Genomic DNA, 12,802 nt, shown 5'->3' with positions numbered 1-12,802 from the left:
CCACTGAAACCTTGCCTTTTCGGCTTCCCATACCTACATCAGACTTATGCTCAGACCTTTCATCTTCAGCTCCTCTGTCAGCCCCATACCCACATCAGACCTCTGCTCAGACCTTTAATCTTCAGCTCCTCTGTCAGCCCCATACCCACATCAGAGCTCTGCTCAGACTTTAAATCTTCAGCTCCTCTGTCAGCCCCATACTTACATCAGACTTCTGCTCAGAACTTCAATCTTCAGCTCCTTTGTCAGCCCCATACCCACATCAGACCTTAAATCTTCAGCTCCTCTGTATTCCCCATACCCACACCAGACTTCTGCTCAGAACTTTAATCTTCAGCTCCTCTGTCACCCCCATACCGATATCAGACCTTTGCTCAGACCTTAAATCTTCAGCTCCTCTGTCAGCCCCATACCCACACCAAACTTTAATCTTCAGCTCCTCTATCAGCCCCATACCCACATCAAACTTCTGCTCAGACCTTTCATCTTCAGCTCCTCTGTCAGCCCCATACCCACATCAGACCTCTGCTCAGACCTTAAATATTCAGCTCCTCTGTCAGCCCCATACCCACATCAGACTTCTGCTCAGAACTTTAATCTTCAACTCTTCTGTCAGCCCCATACCCACATCAGTCTTCTGCTCAGACCTTTAATTTTCAGCTCCTCTGTCAGCCCCATACCCACATCAGACTTCTGCTCAGACCTTTAATCTTCAGCTCCTCTCTCAGCCCCATACCCACATCAGACTTCTGCTCAGACCTTTAATCTTCAGCTCCTCTGTCAGCCCCATACCAACATAAGACTTCTGCTCAAACCTTTAATTTTCAGCTCCTTTGTCAGCCCCATACCCACATCAGACCTCCACTGAAACCTTGACTCTTCAGCTTCCCATACCTACATCAGACTTCTGCTCAGACCTTTCAACTTCATCTCCTCTGTCAGCCCCATACCCACATCAGACCTCTACTCAGACCCTAAATCTTTGGCTCCTCTCAGCCCCATACCCACATCAGAGCTCTGCTCAGACCTTTAATCTTCAGCTCCTTTGTCAGCCCCATACCCACATCAGACCTCTGCTCAGACCTTTAATCTTCAGCTCCTCTGTCAGCCCCATACCCACATCAGACCTCTGCTCAGACCTTTAATCTTCAGCTCCTCTGTCAGCCCCATACCCACATCAGAGCTCTGCTCAGACCTTAAATATTCAGCTCCTCTGTCAGCCCCATACTTACATCAGACTTCTGCTCAGAACTTCAATCTTCAGCTCCTTTGTCAGCCCCATACCCACATCAGACCTTAAATCTTCAGCTCCTCTGTCAGCCCCATACCCACACCAGACTTCTGCTCAGAACTTTAATCTTCAGCTCCTCTGTCACCCCCATACCGACATCAGACCTCTGCTCAGACCTTAAATCTTCAGCTCCTCTGTCAGCCCCATACCCACACCAAACTTTAATCTTCAGCTCCTCTATCAGCCCCATACCCACATCAAACTTCTGCTCAGACCTTTAATCTTCAGCTCCTCTGTCAGCCCCATACCCACATCAGACCTCTACTCAGACCTTAAATATTCAGCTCCTCTGTCAGCCCCATACCCACATCAGACTTCTGCTCAGAACTTTAATCTTCAACTCCTCTGTCAGCCCCATACCCACATCAGACTTCTGCTCAGACCTTTAATTTTCAGCTCCTCTGTCAGCCCCATACCCACATCAGACTTCTGCTCAGACCTTTAATCTTCAGCTCCTCTCTCAGCCCTATACCCACATCAGACTTCTGCTCAGACCTTTAATCTTCAGCTCCTCTGTCAGCCCCATACCCACATAAGACTTTTGCTCAGACCTTTAATTTTCAGCTCCTTTGTCAGCCCCATACCCACATCAGACCTCCACTGAAACCTTGACTCTTCAGCTTCCCATACCTACATCAGACTTCTGCTCAGACCTTTCATCTTCAGCTCCTCTGTCAGCCCCATACCCACATCAGACCTCTACTCAGACCCTAAATCTTTGGCTCCTCTCAGCCCCATACCCACATCAGACTTCTGCTCAGAACTTTAATCTTCAGCTCCTCTGTCAGCCCCATACCCACATCAGACTTCTGCTCAGACCTTTCATCTTCAGCTCCTCTGTCAGCCCCATACCCACATCAGACCTCTGCTCAGACCTTAAATCTTCAGCTCCTCTGTCAGCCCCATACCCACACCAGACTTCTGCTCAGAACTTTAATGTTCAGCTCCTCTGTCAGTCCCATACCCACATCAGACTTCTGCTCAGAACTTTAATCTTCAGCTTCTCTGTCAGCCCCATACCCACATCAGACTTCTGCTCAGACCTTTCATCTTCAGCTCTTTTGTCAGCCCTATACCCACATCAGACTGCTGCTCAGACCTTTAATTTTCAGCTCCTCTGTCAGCCCCATACCCACATCAGACTTCTGCTCAGACCTTTAATCTTCAGCTCCTCTATCAGCCCCATACCTACATCAGACTTCTGCTCAGACCTTTCATCTTCAGCTCCTCTGTCAGCCCCATACCCACATCAGACTTCTGCTCAGACCTTTAATCTTCAGCTCCTCTATCAGCCCCATACCTACATCAGACTTCTGCTCAGACCTTTCATCTTCAGCTCCTCTGTCAGCCCCATACCCACACCAGACTTCTGCTCAGAACTTTAATGTTCAGCTCCTCTGTCAGTCCCATACCCACATCAGACTTCTGCTCAGAACTTTAATCTTCAGCTTCTCTGTCAGCCCCATACCCACATCAGACTTCTGCTCAGACCTTTCATCTTCAGCTCTTTTGTCAGCCCTATACCCACATCAGACTGCTGCTCAGACCTTTAATCTTCAGCTCCTCTGTCAGCCCCATACCCACATCAGACCTCTGCTCAGACCTTTAATCTTCAGCTCCTCTGTCAGCCCCATACCCACATCAGAGCTCTGCTCAGACCTTAAATATTCAGCTCCTCTGTCAGCCCCATACTTACATCAGACTTCTGCTCAGAACTTCAATCTTCAGCTCCTTTGTCAGCCCCATACCCACATCAGACCTTAAATCTTCAGCTCCTCTGTCAGCCCCATACCCACACCAGACTTCTGCTCAGAACTTTAATCTTCAGCTCCTCTGTCAGCCCCATACCCACATCAGACTTCTGCTCAGACCTTAAATCTTCAGCTCCTCTGTCAGCCCCATACCCACACCAAACTTTAATCTTCAGCTCCTCTATCAGCCCCATACCCACATCAAACTTCTGCTCAGACCTTTAATCTTCAGCTCCTCTGTCAGCCCCATACCCACATCAGACCTCTGCTCAGACCTTAAATATTCAGCTCCTCTGTCAGCCCCATACCCACATCAGACTTCTGCTCAGAACTTTAATCTTCAGCTCCTCTGTCAGCCCCATACCCACATCAGACTTCTGCTCAGACCTTTAATCTTCAGCTCCTCTGTCAGCCCCATACCCACATCAGACTTCTGCTCAGACCTTTAATCTTCAGCTCCTCTCTCAGCCCCATACCCACATCAGACTTCTGCTCAGACCTTTAATCTTCAGCTCCTCTGTCAGCCCCATACCCACATAAGACTTCTGCTCAGACCTTTAATTTTCAGCTCCTTTGTCAGCCCCATACCCACATCAGACCTCCACTGAAACCTTGACTCTTCAGCTTCCCATACCTACATCAGACTTCTGCTCAGACCTTTCATCTTCAGCTCCTCTGTCAGCCCCATACCCACATCAGACCTCTACTCAGACCCTAAATCTTTGGCTCCTCTCAGCCCCATACCCACATCAGACTTCTGCTCAGAACTTTAATCTTCAGCTCCTCTGTCAGCCCCATACCCACATCAGACTTCTGCTCAGACCTTTCATCTTCAGCTCCTCTGTCAGCCCCATACCCACATCAGACCTCTGCTCAGACCTTAAATCTTCAGCTCCTCTGTCAGCCCCATACCCACACCAGACTTCTGCTCAGAACTTTAATGTTCAGCTCCTCTGTCAGTCCCATACCCACATCAGACTGCTGCTCAGACCTTTAATCTTCAGCTCCTCTGTCAGCCCCATACACACATCAGACCTCTGCTCAGACCTTTAATCTTCAGCTCCTCTGTCAGCCCCATACCCACATCAGAGCTCTGCTCAGACCTTAAATATTCAGCTCCTCTGTCAGCCCCATACTTACATCAGACTTCTGCTCAGAACTTCAATCTTCAGCTCCTTTGTCAGCCCCATACCCACATCAGACCTTAAATCTTCAGCTCCTCTGTCAGCCCCATACCCACACCAGACTTCTGCTCAGAACTTTAATCTTCAGCTCCTCTGTCACCCCCATACCGACATCAGACCTCTGCTCAGACCTTAAATCTTCAGCTCCTCTGTCAGCCCCATACCCACACCAAACTTTAATCTTCAGCTCCTCTATCAGCCCCATACCCACATCAAACTTCTGCTCAGACCTTTAATCTTCAGCTCCTCTGTCAGCCCCATACCCACATCAGACCTCTGCTCAGACCTTAAATATTCAGCTCCTCTGTCAGCCCCATACCCACATCAGACTTCTGCTCAGAACTTTAATCTTCAACTCCTCTGTCAGCCCCATACCCACATCAGACTTCTGCTCAGACCTTTAATTTTCAGCTCCTCTGTCAGCCCCATACCCACATCAGACTTCTGCTCAGACCTTTAATCTTCAGCTCCTCTCTCAGCCCTATACCCACATCAGACTTCTGCTCAGACCTTTAATCTTCAGCTCCTCTGTCAGCCCCATACCCACATAAGACTTCTGCTCAGACCTTTAATTTTCAGCTCCTTTGTCAGCCCCATACCCAAATCAGACCTCCACTGAAACCTTGACTCTTCAGCTTCCCATACCTACATCAGACTTCTGCTCAGACCTTTCATCTTCAGCTCCTCTGTCAGCCCCATACCCACATCAGACCTCTACTCAGACCCTAAATCTTTGGCTCCTCTCAGCCCCATACCCACATCAGACTTCTGCTCAGAACTTTAATCTTCAGCTCCTCTGTCAGCCCCATACCCACATCAGACTTCTGCTCAGACCTTTCATCTTCAGCTCCTCTGTCAGCCCCATACCCACATCAGACCTCTGCTCAGACCTTAAATCTTCAGCTTCTCTGTCAGCCCCATACCCACACCAGACTTCTGCTCAGAACTTTAATGTTCAGCTCCTCTGTCAGTCCCATACCCACATCAGACTTCTGCTCAGAACTTTAATCTTCAGCTTCTCTGTCAGCCCCATACCCACATCAGACTTCTGCTCAGACCTTTCATCTTCAGCTCTTTTGTCAGCCCTATACCCACATCAGACTGCTGCTCAGACCTTTAATTTTCAGCTCCTCTGTCAGCCCCATACCCACATCAGACTTCTGCTCAGACCTTTAATCTTCAGCTCCTCTATCAGCCCCATACCTACATCAGACTTCTGCTCAGACCTTTCATCTTTAGCTCCTCTGTCAGCCCCATACCCACATCAGACATCCACTCAGACCCTAAATCTTTGGCTCCTCTCAGCCCTATACCCACATCAGACCTCTGCTCAGACCTTAAATCTTCAGCTCCTCTGTCAGCTCTATACCCACATCAGACTTCTGCTCAGAACTTTAATCTTCAGCTCCTCTGTCAGCCTCATACCCACATCAGACCTCTGCTCAGACCTTAAATCTTCAGCTCCTCTGTCAGCCCCATACCCACATCAGAGCTCTGCTCAGACCTTAAATCTTCAGCTCCTCTGTTAGCCCGTACTTACATGAGACTTCTGCTCAGAACTTTAATCTTCAGCTCCTCTGTCAGCCCCATACCCACATCAGACCTTAAATCTTCAGCTCCTCTTTCAGCCCCATACCCACACCATTCTTCTGCTCAGAAGTTTAATTTTCAACTCCTCTGTCAGCCCCATACCCACATCAGACCTCTGCTCAGACCTTAAATCTTCAGCTCCTCTGTCAGCCCCATACCCACACCAGACTTCTGCTCAGAACTTTATTCTTCAGCTCCTCTATCAGCCCCATACCCACATCAAACTTCTGCTCAGACCTTTCATCTTCAGCTCCTCTGTCAGCCCCATACCCACATCAGACCTCTGCTCAGACCTTTCATCTTCAGCTCCTCTGTCAGCCCCATACCCACATCAGACTTCTGCTCAGAACTTTAATCTTCAACTCCTCTGTCAGCCCCACACCCACATCAGACTTCTGCTCAGACCTTTAATCTTCAGCTCCTCTCTCAGCCCCATACCCACATCAGACTTCTGCTCAGACCTTTAATCTTCAGCTCCTCTGTCAGCCCCATACCCACATAAGACCTCTGTTCAGACCTTAAATCTTCAGCTCCTCTGTCAGCCCCATACCCACAACAGACTTCTGCTTAGAACTTTAATCTTCAGCTCCGCTGTCAGCCCCATACCCACATCAGACTTCTGCTCAGACCTTTCATCTTCAGCTCTTTTGTCAGCCCCATACCCACATCAGACTTCTGCTCAGAACTTTAATCTTCAGCTCCTCTATCAGCCCCATACGTACAACTGTCTTCTGCTCAGACCTTTCATCTTCAGCTCCTCTGTCAGCCCCATACCCACATCAGACATCCGCTCAGACCCTAAATCTTTGGCTCCTCTCAGCCCTATACCCACATCAGACCTCTGCTCAGACCTAAAATCTTCAGCTCCTCTGTCAGCTCTATACCCACATCAGACTTCTGCTCAGAACTTTAATCTTCAGCTCCTCTGTCAGCCTCATACCCACATCAGACCTCTGCTCAGACCTTAAATCTTCAGCTCCTCTGTCAGCCCCATACCCACATCAGACCTTAAATCTTCAGCTCCTCTGTCAGCCCCATACCCACACCAGACTTCTGCTCAGAAGTTTAATTTTCAGCTCCTCTGTCAGCCCTATACCCACATCAGACCTCTGCTCAGAACTTTAATCTTCAACTCCTCTGTCAGCCCCACACTCACATCAGACTTCTGCTCAGACCTTTAATTTTCAGCTCCTCTGTCAGCCCCATACCCACATCAGACTTCTGCTCAGACCTTTAATCTTCAGCTCCTCTCTCAGCCCCATACCCACATCAGGCTGCTGCTCAGACCTTTAATCTTCAGCTCCTCTCTCAGCCCCATACCCACATAAGACTTCAGCTCAGACCTTTAATTTTCAGCTCCTCTGTCAGCCCCATACCCACACCAGACTTCTGCTCAGAACTTTAGTCTTCAGCTCCTCTGTCAGCCCCATACCCACATCAGACTTCTGCTCAGACCTTTCATCTTCAGCTCGTTTGTCAGCCCCATACCCACATCAGACTTCTGCTCAGACCTTTAATTTTCAGCTCCTCTGTCAGCCCCATACCCACATCAGACTTCTGCTCAGAACTTTAATCTTCAGCTCCTCTATCAGCCCCATACCTACAACAGACTTCTGCTTAGACCTTGCATCTTCAGCTCCTCTGTCAGCCCCATACCCACATCAGACATCCGCTCAGACCCTAAATCTTTGGCTCCTCTCAGCCCTATACCCACATCAGACCTCTGCTCAGACCTTAAATCTTCAGCTCCTCTGTCAGCTCTATACCCACATCAGACTTCTGCTCAGAACTTTAATCTTCAGCTCCTCTGTCAGCCTCATACCCACATCAGACCTGTGCTCAGACCTTAAATCTTCAGCTCCTCTGTCAGCCTCATACCCACATCAGACCTTAAATCTTCAGCTCCTCTGTCAGCCCCATACCCACACCAGACTTCTGCTCAGAAGTTTAATTTTCAGCTCCTCTGTCAGCCCCATACCCACATCAGACTTCTGCTCAGAACTTTAATCTTCAACTCCTCTGTCAGCCCCACACCCACATCAGACTTCTGCTCAGACCTTTAATTTTCAGCTCCTCTGTCAGCCCCATACCCACATCAGACTTCTGCTCAGACCTTTAGTCTTCAGCTCCTCTCTCAGCCCCATACCCACATCAGACTTCTGCTCAGACCTTTAATCTTCAGCTCCTTTCTCAGCCCCATACCCACATAAGACTTCAGCTCAGACCTTTAATTTTCAGCTCCTCTGTCAGCCCCATACCCACATCAGACCTCTGTTAAGACCTTTAATTTGCAGCTCCTTTGTCAGCCCTATACCCACATCAGACCTCCACTGAAACCTTGCCTTTTCGGCTTCCCATACCTACATCAGACTTATGCTCAGACCTTTCATCTTCAGCTCCTCTGTCAGCCCCATACCCACATCAGACCTCTACTCAGACCCTAAATCTTTGGCTCCTCTCAGCCCTATACCCACATCAGACCTCTGCTCAGACTTTAAATCTTCAGCTCCTCTGTCAGCTCCATACCCACACCAGACTTCTGCTCAGAACTTTAATCTTCAGCTCCTCTGTCAGCCCCATACCTACATCAGACTTTTGCTCAGACCTTTCATCTTCAGCTCCTCTGTCAGCCCCATACCCACATCAGACTTCTGCTCAGACCTTTAATTTTCAGCTCCTCTATCAGCCCCATACCTACATCAGACTTCTGCTCAGACCTTTCATCTTCAGCTCCTCTGTCAGCCCCATACCCACATCAGACATCCGCTCAGACCCTAAATCTTTGGCTCCTCTCAGCCCTATACCCACATCAGACCTCTGTTCAGACCTTCAATCTTCAGCTTCTCTGTCAGCTCCATACCCACATTAGACTTCTGCTCAGAACTTTAATCTTCAGCTCCTCTGTCAGCCCCATACTTACATCAGACCTCTGCTCAGACCTTAAATCTTCAGCTCCTCTGTCAGCCCCATACCCACATCAGACTTCTGCTCAGAACTTTAATCTTCAGCTCCTCTGTCAGCCCCATACCCACATCAGACCTCTGCTCAGACCTTTCATCTTCAGCTCCTCTGTCAGCCCCATACCCACATCAGACTTCTGCTCAGACCTTTATTTTTCAGCTCCTCTGTCAGCCCTATACCCACATCAGACTTCTGCTCAGAACTTTAATCTTCAGCTCCTCTATCAGCCCCATACCTACAGTATATAAGACTTCTGCTCAGACCTTTCATCTTCAGCTCCTCTGTCAGCCCCATACCCACATCAGACCTCTGCTCAGACCTTAAATATTCAGCTCCTCTGTCAGCCCCATACCCACATCAGACTTCTGCTCAGACCTTTAATCTTCAGCTCCAGGGTGCTGAACCTAAAATATGCCGGCTCCTAAGCTGTACATTCCTGCTTTTTAAATAAAGATAGCAAGAGAACGAAGAAAAATTGATAATAGGAGTAAATTAGAAAGTTGCTTACAATTGCATGCTCTGTCTGAATCATAAAAGAAATACATTTGGGTTTAGTATCCCTTTAAAGTATGTGTCCTGGGAAGTTATGTGCATCATATACTGTGCAAAGAGTTGGAAGGTATTTATAGTTAATTGTGTGCTTTTGCTTATGCTTTTGAGGATATTGAAACTGAAATCAAAAAGTTAAATCTGTTAATGCATGAAAGACTGTTGTAAGCTTTCCATTCCTTACGTTATCTACAGCATGCAATGAACGACCAAGACATAAGATGAGAGAATAATGAAATTTCCCACTTCATTTTAATTTTATGCAACTCTGTCCTAATGACTTATTTATCACAAAAGTGCCACTCTCAAAGGAGATTGCTGCACATGAAACATTCATGGCCGAGATAGGTTTATGTCTGAAAGAGAAATGATTATTATTATGTCTGGAGGTTTTATCCCACAGGATCCTATGGAGACCTGCTTACTGCAAATTGTAATATAATGTAGCTGCCTTTAAATGGCAAATGCATATGCTTAGAAAGCTTGTTCTAAAGGCTTGTGCAATATACATACCCAGTTTATGAGGTTGACCCAGCGTACATCATTTTAAAGAAAAGGGAAAATGTCAAGCCTCAGCAATTATGTCTTGGATATACCAATTTAACCACCCTTATGGAATTGACAATTTGTCATTTTAAAAAATATAATCTGTATTGTTATGCTTGCAGCATAAAATGCAGAAGTGCAAATCCAAATTTACTATCCAGCAGTAAAAATAAATATGAATAAAGTAAAATATATTACACTTTAAAGAACATTGTAATGTTTTTTTATTCAAAAATATTACTAATTGTTCCATGGAACCGATCAAAATGTCATTTATTAAAACAATTTTTATTAATACTTATTAAGAGACATTTCAGGGATTTTTTTCTGTCCTGCATATAAAAATAACAGCAATTTAAATATTAAAAAATATTTTTTTCATTACAAATATTTACAATAAAAATTGTAAATTGAATTTTGCAGAAACTACATACTTGTGCACAGCTGATACTTGGGTATGCATTGCTCATTGGATAGTAGTTCCCCTTGATGTATTGTTTAAGAAGGACAATATTCTAATAGCCTGAAAAATAGAAAAAAAATGGGTTTATTCTGAACAGAAACGTCACCTTTTCAAAACACACACGCAAAAAGTGTCCAATGATAATACTGGTACCTTGTAAAATATAGGTTTCAAAGTAACTGACCTATAGAAATAAACAAAGAACCTTTGCTGGCCAGTGATTTTTAGAACTAAATCAAATTTCACATTTTAGATTGTAATATTTGTTTACATCAGATAAAGAATAGAAAAAAACAATAAGGCTGTGTGAAACGCATAAATTCAGAAGGGTTTGCTATATAAGACAATGGGAGAAGTTACCAAAACAGTTACCATGGTAACACAAACACAATCTTAACAAAACAAATGTGTAACAAATGCTTTTGTGTGTGTATTATATATCTCTATATGTGAGTATATATATATATATATATATATATATATATATATATATATATATATATATATATATATATACATACAGTATACACTCACATATTGTTTGATGCTTATTCTCCTTAAGAGGACTGTTGGAGATGTCAGTGATGAATTGCTCCTGAGCAGGTTTTAAGAGAGAATTATTTCCACAAGTGTACCGTGGAACTGCGTTACATTGACAGCTGTCAAAGTGTTCTTCTAGGTAGCGGTAATTCTACAGACCTCATGATTAAAATGATCTACATAGAATGAGGTGTTCATAAGAAATGACGCTCTTGTATAGTGGCTCTGTGTATTCATTTGTAGACATGAGCTGACGTCTGAAAAATGCCTGCAAATGTTTCTGTAGAGCATATCCAAAAATATATTCACATAAAGAGCATACAGTTGCAATTTTAGAAATACCGGCCCAGATTACAAGTGAAGTGCTATTGATAATCAATGTAGCCACCAATCAGCAAGCGCTACCCAGGTGCTGAACTAAAAATGGGCCGGTTCCTGCTTTTCAAATAATGATACCAAGAGAATGAAGAAAAAAGGATAATAGGAGTAAATTATAAAGTTGATTAAAATCATGAAAGAAAAAAATGTCATACCCCATTAAAATCAAGACTTAAAGGGGCAGTCTACTCCAGAATTGTTATTGTTTAAAAAGATAGATAATCCCTTTATTACCCATGCCCCTGTTTTGCAAAACTAACATAGTTATATTAATATACTTTTTACCTCTGTGATTACCTTGTATCTAAGCCTTTGCAGACTGCCCCCTTATTTCAGTTGTTTTGTCAGACTTGCATTTAGCCAATCCGTGCTCTCTCACTTGTAAATTCAGGGCATGGTCAAAGTGTTATTTATATCAAACACATGAAAATGCGCCCTCTAGCTGTGAAAAATTGCCAATTGCATTGAAATAAGGGGTGGCCTTCAAAGTTTTAGAAATTTGCATATGAGCCTGCCTAGGTTTAGCTTTCAACAAATAATACCAAGAGACTAAGCAAATTTGTTGATAAAAGTGAATTGGAAAGTTGTTTATAATTGCATTCCCTATCTAAATCATGAATGTTTAATTTTGACTAGACTGTCCCTTTAAGACGACAAATATAAATCATTGTTCACATCTCCAGAATGATATCAGAAGCAGCGATTGATGCACATATTAGGGATTTCATACTTGTCGATGAGATCATAATATTTTTCCAATGCACACAGTAGTAGTTAGCGCGTTACCTTATTACTGATGTCTTTTATGTATGATTTACATAGTGTACAGTACACAAGATGTTAAATCCTGACAGTACTGCTTTGTAATATATGATAATGAATATGGAGTAGACTGGTGAAGCACATTACTTCAGTAGTCTATATTATCCATTATGGACATGAAAGTCAAATTTAAACTTTTATGGTTCAGAAAGATGTGTAAGATAAATAAGTAAACTGGTTGGAAGAGTCTGACCTTTGAAAACAATTGCAGCAGACTAAGGGGCCGATTTATTAATGTGCGGGCAGATATGATCCGCTGTAGCTTTATCATTGCACAGGCATTTTGTGTGAAATTGTGCCATGCTGCCCCCTGCCGCCAGCAGAGGGTGTCAATCATCCCGATCGTGACCTCAAGTCCCCTGACAGACGAGCACACAGGAAACTCCACGTGGGTTCCGGTAGCCAAGCGGCGGTAACACAGGGGCAGACGTTACAGTGGGAGCCGTCACAGTGGTGGCAAACTCGGCATACTCGATGACGGTTCAGTGCAAACTGATAAAAAGTACGTAGAGCAAGTACTAGTAAAATGTCAACAATTTATTAGGACAAGGATAAAATGGTTATACACATCAACGCGTTTCTCAACCATATAGGTTGTTTCATCAGGCTGTAACTAACAATTAAAAACCTGCTCTACTTGCTGACCTGCTGCTGATTGGTGCCTGCACACATTTGTCTCTTGTGATTGGTCAACTAGATGTGTTCATCTAACTGCCAGTAGTGCAAT

The sequence above is a fragment of the Bombina bombina genome, chromosome 3 (assembly GCF_027579735.1).
Source record: "Bombina bombina isolate aBomBom1 chromosome 3, aBomBom1.pri, whole genome shotgun sequence".
Taxonomy (NCBI): Eukaryota; Metazoa; Chordata; class Amphibia; order Anura; family Bombinatoridae; genus Bombina; species Bombina bombina.
Note: the sequence above shows the minus strand (reverse complement) of the source record.